General features: G+C 33.5%; 1 long non-coding RNA gene across 3 annotated transcripts; it reads right to left on the bottom strand.

Annotated features, from left to right (window-relative positions):
* Positions 1-1,970: 1,970 nt before the first annotated feature.
* LOC140008904 (uncharacterized) lies at positions 1,971-6,161 on the bottom strand. Of its 3 annotated transcripts, none has more exons than XR_011816174.1 (5): positions 5,736-6,158; positions 3,475-3,588; positions 3,160-3,207; positions 2,916-3,048; positions 1,971-2,339 (listed from the first exon to the last, which is right to left on the bottom strand). It is a non-coding gene; the product is annotated as an uncharacterized lncRNA (long non-coding RNA). The 3 variants fall into 3 exon arrangements; XR_011816175.1 differs by lacking the exon at positions 1,971-2,339 and adding an exon at positions 3,928-3,990 and having other exon boundaries at positions 2,779-3,048; positions 5,736-6,161; XR_011816173.1 differs by lacking the exon at positions 1,971-2,339 and having other exon boundaries at positions 2,779-3,048; positions 5,736-6,156.
* Positions 6,162-10,769: the final 4,608 nt, after the last annotated feature.

Below are 10,769 nucleotides of genomic sequence, written 5' to 3'. Positions count from 1 at the left end.
CACTTAAGTCATGACTTTAGAGGTTTTATGACCGAATGAGCTCGTGTTTGCCTATTTTTTTAAATTTCCCTAAATGAATTGGTTGTTTGAACTTTTCTTGGCTTTTGAGACCTTTGGAGTGCTTAAATATTTCGATTGAATTCGAATGGTTGACTCAGGTTTGCAATTGGGTCTTTAGTTGGTAATTGGGTCCTTGGGTGGGTCCTTTTCCTGAAACTTATGCATTATTTGATTTCATTTAAATTGCAGTTAGGAGAGATTTGGTGACTTTGTTATACTTTACTATTTGAGGTACCTTGACCTTTTTATTGTTTTGAAGCCATTTTTCTTTCATTTGGACACCATTCCAAGGGGGCGGTATAATCTCTTTTATCCCTTTTGTCTCTCCTATGTGATCCAATGTGCTAAGTGTGAATCGCATGCCTAATTTGCTCTCATTACCATTCTTTAGTTCCATTATTTCATTCATTCTTGCTTTTATTAAATTATTCTTTTAAATGGGGTATGTGTACACCTCTTGGCTTGTAATAGATAGGGCTGTGGCGAGCAATTTGGTCCATTTTCCCCTTCCCCTTTTTGTTTTAGTTAGTGAATGTAATAGGTTCATTAGTTGGTTGCATGCCTACGTGTTAAGTGTTTAATCGCTTTATTAGGTCCTTGCATCTAGTCGAGCATGCTGAATGTTACGTGCTACGTGTTTATGAGTATTTAGTATGTCCACTTGCTTTCCATAGTGTGGATGAATGGAGTGGATGAATGTACGTCACCACACTAGTCCAACGCTAGTTGTGGCTTCTTTTATCGTTTCCACTAGTCCAACGCTAGTCGGAATTCATAGAATGGGCTAGTCCAACGCTAGACCCTTAGGGATTTTCCCTCGATAGTACATCATTTGCTTGTTCACCACATATCACGCATTTTCCTTAGTTTTATCATTTGGCATGATCCTCAAACCCCTTTTCCTCTCATTTTAGGTTTTGCATCCCATACTAGCTATAGGGTTCATTTTGCTTGAGTGTCCCCCTCCGATAAGGGAAACGAGCGAGTGTGGCTACTCGATAGCCTTAGCACGCTAGTTTCGCCTTCTAATCCAAGGGAAAATCGAAGTCGAAAAGTTAGAAGTCAACCCCCGTACCCGACTTGTTGCATTCCCCTAGGGTCATACTTTCATCACTTCCATACTCTTTTAATCACATTTTTCTTATATTTCGCAATCCATATATTCAAGTTTCACTTATATATGTACTACTCTATCTTCATTCATTTGCACACACAAACACTTTGATTTTCATACAAATTCACACATGCACTTTCTTTACACATTCGCACACAAACACTTTGTTTTTTACACCATTTCATACATGAATCTTTTCATACACTTGCACACTTGCACTTGAGTCACCATTTGCATCAATCGACCTCTATGAGGTTTCCCTTTATTGGCCGCCACAATTCATGTGGTTTGGGACCAAAAACCTCACGAGAGACATCGTAGAATTTAGGATTGCATTTCTCATTCATTAGTCTTTGTCCAAATTGCAAATACATACTTTGGGTAGAAAAAATTAGGAAAATAAGGGTTAAATCACGCAACTAGCCTTGGCTAGGTCGAAGGGGTGCCTTGGATTTTTATCCTTGCCTTCCCCTTCGTCAAATGTGACTCCCGAACCTTTTTCTTTTGCGTGGACTAGGAGTCGTTCAAAAGGGTTTCTTACTTTTTTCCTTAAAAAATTCACTTTTTGGGTGACTTGGTACACCCTAACTCTATACCAAGTGGCGACTCCATTTTTCATATAAAAAAAAAAAAACCCTTTTTGAACTATTTTTCTTGGGTCAAATCGTCGCATTTTCAAAAGTCCCATTTAGACCCATTTTTATTTTTATCAAAAAAAATTCACTTTTTTCCAAACCAATAAAATCACAAAAACAATCATTTTATTTTTCCAAAAAAATGGGGCGCGACACAATTCCATGCAAAAAGATTTACCTCAACCTTTATTCCATCCTTGGAGATTCTTACGTGTGTAATAGAGAAGGAATACAATTTAATTAGTACCTAAACTCAATGGCAAAAGGAATGAATACCAGCTAAAATAGACATGAAAAATCAGCTTCAGTATTAAATAGTTCCCTAAACAGAAGCACTACACATCTCAAACCCTAATTAGAAGAGAATTTCCAACAATAAAAATAAGCAAGGAAAAAAATTTAAAGAACAAGATAGTACCTCAGAAGAAACCAAAAGCAATGAGATCTGACAAAAATTCTTGATGATATTAATGCAAATAACCCATGAGTATCTTCACACTTCAAGTGCACGCGAGGTAATTTTAATGTTTCTAACCAAAAGAAAAGGAAAATATCTCAAGAACCGAAAAAGCAACAAAGACAATCTTAACCAAAGCCAGCAAGAATAATTATACCCAGAAGGATAATGCATCATTAGTGGAACAGTTCAATCAAATAAAACTAACATATTTAGACATATTCAAAGTGTAATACATTTGAAATTATTCTACCTAAAGCAATAGTAAGCTTAACCTATGATGTTCCTTATTCCTCCTTGTTTTGATTCTAAAATCGTCTAACTGATGCCTTGAATTTTTGTGGCACTGTACTTTTATTATTACTTTAAGCTTTGAATTGCATTGCTTTAAGCTTTAAATGTACACCATAAACATTAATTTTAGCAAATGCAATGATAATTAACATTGATAACCCAAAATATATCTCTTCTAGTACCTAATTCCCACAAATTGAAATGAAACCCCAATCCAAAAAGTATAAATGATTCTACTATCTACCTTATCATTTGCTTGAAAGCTATTTGAATCATTACACAGTCTTATCAAAATCAAATCTTATTGTCAATATAATAAATAATTGCACAATGAATAAACCATAGGTAGACCAACTTCTTGTAATATATGTAGCAACACTTTGTCCTTTTACAGTTAGAGCACTTCCATATAAATGGATAAGTATCCATATGCTGCAACACCTTGTCCACTTTTGAATTTCAGCACATCAATCTTCGCAAATTTTTGCCTATAGCATAAGTATATTATGTATTAAAATCTATCGTAATTATCGAATGAGACAAACATATGAGATATTAATAGTTAACATAATTTGTAAGCTAGAAAAGGAAAAACATACTAGTTTTGTTGGCCAAGCTATAGGAGTACCAATTGAATCAGCAATTGTCTGCAAAGGCACATAAGGCCTAATCAAATGCTCATCACATTCAAATTGTAATAGCAAAATATGCCTAAATATCATATCATTATCAAGCAAAGAGGACTGCCATTACTGAACAAATGTATTAAAAAACTTACTTTAAGAGGTCTAAGACTGGAACTTGAGGTTGACATATGATTAGATGATGTTGAAGTGATTCTTGATTGATTCAATAAGTTATGACCATTTTTTGCTCTAAATAATATATTTAAAAATATCAAATACTCTTAATACCTGTGTTATGAAGCTCTTCCACTCTTATAGACTGATTTTCCATATGCTCATCAATTGGTTCATCAATAAGTCGATTGCTGCTGGAATTTCTTCCTTTCTTAGTCCTAGCCATGCCTGAACAACAAACTCAATTCATGTAACATTTAGTCAATTTAATAAAGCTATAATCTACAACTAAAATTCAGCACATTTAATGTAAAAATGAAACTTCAGCAATTAAGAAGAACTAAATAAATTTTTAAACAACATTACTAGCTAACATAAGATGCAAATTGTTCCAAAATTATAACATGGTACATCTACATTAGGCATAGCCAGAGATAATTTTATATGAGATAATGCATTTTATATGAGATAAAAGCTAAAATAACCAACTGCTATATTCAAAAGCAAATTAGAACAAGACTGATCAAGCATGTGAACGTATAAAACCAGTCCAATAAAGTAATGTACCTGCTCAAGAATACCAAAGTCTAACACTTTTCCACCGTCAAATACTTACCAGCAAATATAAATCTGTCCAAAATAAAGTAAAAGCAAATATAAACTTTTCCTCTGAAGTTGCAACTGCTACTGCTAGAAATGATTGGGAGAAAGAAGATCCCAAGCAGCTATATATATATAGAGTTAGAGGTGGAGGAAGCCATGGAGGGAGCTGGATGTTTCCAAATTAGTATTTGGTTATTCGTAGCAAATTGAACCGGACTTGTTTTGACTTTTGATGATTGAAAGATGATGTGTTAACTCTCACTTTTGTCGTCACTAATAAGGGCACCAAATGCAACTTCAGTATAATATAGTAAATGCAAATTATTGAACTGGGAGAAACAGAAAACAAGGACTGAAGAAAGAAAGTCCAATCTAGACAAATAGTCAAATAGATATTGATTTTTTTAAACAATAATGACTCCCTAATTGACAGGGCTTGTTATATGAAGGCTCATGAAAAAGAACCAATTATGAAAAGGGATAAGTTTATAGTAGAGTATTATTTTGTTGAAACTTAGACTATATGTTCTGGGACAAACAAATTCTGGTCTTAGATAATTATTCACCCAGTCTTAAGAACTTACATTCGGATATAAAGTTTCTAAATTATATCTTATGTATTTGGATGCTAGTTTCAAAATGTTTTATTTGTTTAAATTATATCATGTATCTTTTTTTTTTAAAAAAAAAAGAGAAGAAAACACATATCAGAGCACCAAACTTTCAACACTTTGAATCCTCATTTTCATCTCAAATTCTCTCTGATTTCATCACATAGAGCAACTTGCCTCTATCAACATGAGCTCTGTTCTGAACCTAAAAGCCCATTCCTTGAAACATTGCAAGAAAAGATTGAAAGGCTCCCATTTGAGTAAAACTATATACCTAATCAAGAATAATTAACTCACTTGAAGTGAGATTAAGAGGAGTAGCTGAAAGCATAACCAACATTAATCATGTAAATAAGATACTATTCTAGATTATATATTATCCTGAAACTAACACATATTGTTAACTTTGCGGGACATAAGATTCCCAGACAAGAAATCTAAGATCCATACCAATGATTGCCACTATATATATCGTACCAAAAACAAAGATTGCCGCTGTATTTTCTTAAAGAAGTTCACTAATGACTTAACTACATGAAGCCAAAACAATAAAATTCGTGCACCGTTCGGAATCAAAGCTGCTCTGTGAAAAAAAAAAGAAAAGAAAAGACAAGAAAGGAAAATTAGATAAAGCTGTTCGTTGTTCAGAAGCCTACACACCTCAAAGACTTGGTTTTCTTTTTCTTTTATAATTTCTTTCGGTAAAGAACACCTTAAAGATTTGGTGGTATTGTCATTTGTTGCTTCATCATTTTTCTCTACAGTCTGACTCAACCATATAAATGTTATTATGTTAATTAACTAACTTATTAACATATTCGATTGCCCATAATCCCTTTTCTCTCCCCAAATACAAACCCAGCAAGAAATTCCAGCGGTACCGCTACATCTAATAATGGAAAATCCATAATTGCCAGTTGCTATATCAAGAAGCGGATTCATGGTCGGACACCAATATTCTCATGGATGGTTTATCGGGGTGGCTATGGAATTTTGATGATCAAAATGGTAAAGGGGTACAAGCTAATAATGATTGCAGCAAAATGCCCAACAAAAATCAAGCCTCTTTTGCTCCTTGTTCCTTTGGATTTGATAAAGTCGACATTCAAAATGGATGAATATACATCTAATTAATAGGAATTAATGAGTATATAAACATACCTCTAATTTCAAGCACAATAGAGTGAGTGATGATTGTCCTAAAATCCTTCAATCGACCAACATGCAATCAACAGAATTCGAAGCAATTTCATGATATTGAGTTAGGATCCACCATAATCAACATAAATTTGAAAAATCAAAAGAAAAGAGATTGGGAGGATGAGAGCTAGTGAGAGCCGGCAATGAGTTTTAGGAAAATTCTGAGAAAAGAGATTAGGAGAACAGAGGACAGAGAGAAACAATTTGAGGGGAGAGAGAGAGAGAGAGAGTCAGGGAAAGAGATGGGTAAATGAAAAATAAAAGTGTTAGATTAGAATTTGGGGGTAGATTGGTAGAGGGTCGAGAGGGAGAGTGAGAGAGAAAGATGGGTCAATGAATCGTTAAGGTATCTTGCAAAATTTGGGATTTGGGACAATTTTGCCGTTTCTTTTAGACGCCAATTTTAAGCTTTTTTTTTTTTAATTTTTTCATGAAACAATTGTTTTTCCTTCTAATAGTTGTTGAGGCACATCTTTAAAATACATTTACAAATATTTTCTTTATATTTTTTTATTTTCAATTTTTCTTACAAGGTTTGTCCCTTATACATTGTTTTTTTTATTTAATTAATAGATGCTAATATGGCAGAAACTACCAAATGCCTTAATAAGTGTTTATTTGAGGCATTTACTGAATAGTGCCCTAACAAGTATGCCATAATAGGGAAATTTTCTTGTAGTGCCAACAAAAAATGAAAACTCAAAGCAAAAACAATCTGATGTGATCCTAAGAATTATATGATCAATTACTTTCAAATTCTTACCATCTATAATGAGTTGATCAAAATCCAATTTTTCAACCATTCTAATAACCAATTCTACAACCATAGATGCAACTCATACAATTTTTTTTTTTTAAAAAAATTGATTAGGACTATGAAATTTTATTATTTCTTCTTTCTTTTTTGCTTCGGATTCAATAATAGAAAGTCAGATTAAAAAAAAAGCAAATAAGAAAAACTCAGAAAACTGCTCAAGTTACAAAGAAAAGTAATAGAAAAAACTTACAGCATTGAATCAAACCAAAGATCCATTCTTTCCCTTCATCTGCTTCAACTCATTTTCATTTCGAAAGATCAAATAAAAGTGTATTTTGAACTAAAATAAAACCTGACAAAAACTGCTTAAATTAAAATAAAAAAGAAACTTATAGACCTGATTAGGCTAAAGATCCATACTTTTCTCCTCATCTGCTTATTCTTCTTCTCATTTTCTCCTTCTGATCGAGGGAAAAATTAAACAAAAAAATTACTCATAGAACCAGCTTAAATTTCACAAAAAAAGTGAAAACAAAAGCATACATGTTCTAATGAAGATCCATTTTTCCCTTCCCTGCTTCTTCTTTTCATGGCCTTCTTTTTTTTTTCCCCATTTCTCTTGCTATTTAAAATGGGAACCTGAACATAATCAAAGCAAGGCTCTTAGAAATTTGTTGCAATTGTGAGAAGCTAATACAAAGAAAAATCAAAGATTCCTTAATCTTGTCTTCAAACCAAATTGTTCCATTTTCACCAAAATTATGCACGAATCCAGTTTCTTGCTTTCATGAAGCTCTATTTGTTCTCTCAAAAGTTTCCATTTATCCATTTAATGGTGAGATGAGGAATGAAACCCGTAAAGCAAATTTCACAAATTTAAATATGTAAACAAATTGTTGTAATTTACAAAATAAGCAATCTTGGCAATATGATTCGATGCACACCACAAATGTCCACTACCTAAGGCATGACAATGTGTATGTCAGACGTATCCAAACTTGGCAACAAAATATCCTAAAATAAAAACTCACATGTTGTCTTACCCAAACATTATAGACAGTCTAAATGAGTAAGAAATATAGAGTAAACCTCTTGAATGGCAATAATTCTTAAAAGTTTCTTACAATAGCAGAATAATGGTCAACAACAAATCCAGTAAGTATTAAGTTTCGCGTAGTTGTATACCCCTAATGTTTAAACATAAGAATTAACCACCACTTGACAAAAATCTAAGCAGAAAAACATAGAGCATATCAATACATATATGAAGAGTAAAGCCTAAAAAACATTGTCCACTTCAACATTTTTTTCCTCAGTAAAATTTGAATAATTCTTCACATTTCTTGTTGTAATAAAAGATAATTAAATAAAATAAGAGACAAAAAAAAAACCTTCTATAGCAAACAAAATAGTAGTTATGATTCCAACACAGTGAATTAATGGTGTGCAAATAGTGAATGACTGAAAGGCTGAAATTAAGAATAAACCATCTAACAGTGACCATGCTGAACACAAAAGCAAGATAAAAAAAATAAAAAAGGATTGCATTTTTAACTTACAAAGTTTGTTTTTCCATGAAAAAGGATTACATTTGACCTTTAACATGAACAAAGTAAATTAATAACATAAAAGAATAAAAAAATTAATAACATAACCAAAAGTAACATAAAAAGAAGATGATTTAAGAAAATAGGATCTAAATGCAAAGTAATCCTAACATCTTTTTGTTATTTTAGCTGCAAAAAATTCTCATTACCTTTTCAAGGAATAAAGAAACTGGAAAGACCAACATATTACCACACCAAACTTTTAATTGCCCATAAATATTGAAATCATTTTCATGAAAGCGAAAATCTAAATAAGCAAGAAACATATAGTAAACCACTTAAATGGCAGTAGATGGTAAGAAATTTCTCTACAATGACAGGCTAATACTTAATCTGCCATATTTACTCTATATTCACTTTATATTCTCAAAATGTTATCCCCAGCAGATGAACTCAAACCAATCTTCTTGGAACAAAATAAACAAAAATTTAACCAAAAAATGGTATTCTTGTAGATCTAAAATAAAAGGTACTCATTTAAAAGAAAAAGGGCAGGCAAGATTCATGCATACACAAATATATAGGGAACGTGTACTTAAAACGAGCATCTCAACTAAGAAAGCACAAACGAATTTTTTTTCTTTTGTTTTAAAGAACCCATATACACTCTCTGAAAAATGAGAACCAAAACCTCACAAGGGAAAAAAAAATAGATTTCTAAAAAATAATGACACAAAAAAAAAAATAAAGTTTCCAACAGTCATTGACATGAAATTTGATCTCCACAAATGGAGACTTTGGGTTGGTTACCATATTGATCGTCTTTTGTGAGTCAATAGTTGAACGCACCCTTACACATAACAAACCAAAAAAAAATGCCATCAGATGAGCCATGAAAACTCCATTTTCTTGTGACGACTCCACCTCCCCCTAAGGCTTACCAAAGGGTTCGGCGGACCGCCTGCCCAACTCTCGCCAGGACTTACTCACTCACTCACTCGAATCACGTGTATACATCCATAGACCATAATTAACATCGCAATTCAAGTTTAGAATTTACATTGATGAAAATCAAGGTACAAAGCCTCAATATATCCAAACTGGTTCAAAGCGGATACAATCCAAGTACAAAACATTCTATTCGAGGAATAGCGCGAGTACAAGACAAAAGTCAAAAGTCAAACAACTAGACTACGCTGGTCTTTACACATCTCACGCCTCGCTCGTACCCCCTGTAAGGAAAACAAATAGCGTGAAATAAGTTAAAAGCTCAGCGAGGTTCCAAATAACAAATTGACCATATTCAAAGTACACGTATCAACATAGCAAAAGATAGCGAGCTTAACAAGTTCATGAAGGTGAACACCAACACTTCAAGTAGCAAATTTCCAAATGAACGAGTATAAAGTGCTTTTGATTTTCAAAAGGAACAACAATCCGATAAGCAATAATCATTTTCAAGTATAAGGATATAGAAGACTCTCAGGAGCCAAATTCCCATTGCATCTCCAGAGTTTGATCAAGTAACAGTTGACATTCCGTCAACTTTCAAGTAAGTAACCAATCCAATAGAACATCACTTAAACGACTCTCCGTCCACCGTTCAAACCCCCAGCTAGGCCCAAAATCCTCAAGAAACACGGGTGGTAATACTCGAGTATACCGATTAGTCGAGGAGATATCACTCCACTCGACAAAACAAGAGACCCAGGGTTCGTTACCCAATCGACCAAGCCTTTGCCGGCTCGACTTAAGTAACTCACCGCAGGGTTTTTGGAATTCCAGGAAGTGCGCGCATCATAAACAAGTATATCAAGTCAATTGCAACAATAACAAGTATATATCACATAAGGGCAAGTGCGATAAAGTACACTCTTGCCCTACCAATTCACGTATATAGCATGTAATCATATTGGTCACGTATCAAGTTCAAGTATCTAGTGCAATTCGGTATTTGAAAGCACTCACCAAAAGATATAGTGCTTCTAGTATTCACGTTTAGTTATACTCCAGATTTGGAGTCCAGATCTGCGATAAAAATTCAATTTGAGAACTTTGAAACATGACTAAGATTCGAAACTTAAACGTTTCGTTCAATAAAAATCAAGAAATTGGAATTCACTTGGAGAGTAGTCGTGAAACACTTTCTCGCTTTTTAAACGATAAAACTTTGTAACATTTATACTTGAAAATGCCATGCGAGTCGAAAGTACAAGGAAAACATACTCCGAGCAATCATTATTTCATTTCTCAAGAGTACAAGTTCGGCCAAGTCCTTACTTATATACCTTGGAACAAGAAGACTCAAGTACCCTAGATGGTTCAAGTGATATTCATATCAACTATACCCAAGTCGCAAGTGTATTTCTATAGTCTTCGAGCGTAAATTTGGGCAGCACGCCCTTTGTGTTTACCTAATTTGCCAGCCATTTATGGCTTCATTCTTTTACTCAACCAAATCCAAGGTTACCCATAACACAATTTCATTTCAATAGCCATTCAATAGGCTCAAAACAATACAAGAACAAGAAATCAAGCTAATAACGAGTGCGGAAACGACGTTTACAAAAGACAGTTTTGATAGGTTTTTGCGGAATGGGCACATCCGAGGCTACGCTTATCGGATTGAGGTGCAACTTATACCAATTCGAAGCTAAGATGAAGGCCTACAATTTCCATGAAGAGCACTTA

The sequence above is a fragment of the Coffea arabica genome, chromosome 6c (genome assembly GCF_036785885.1).
Source record: "Coffea arabica cultivar ET-39 chromosome 6c, Coffea Arabica ET-39 HiFi, whole genome shotgun sequence".
Lineage (NCBI taxonomy): Eukaryota > Viridiplantae > Streptophyta > Magnoliopsida > Gentianales > Rubiaceae > Coffea > Coffea arabica.
The sequence above is the reverse complement of the archived record's forward strand: the minus strand, read 5'-3'. Positions and strand labels throughout refer to the sequence as shown.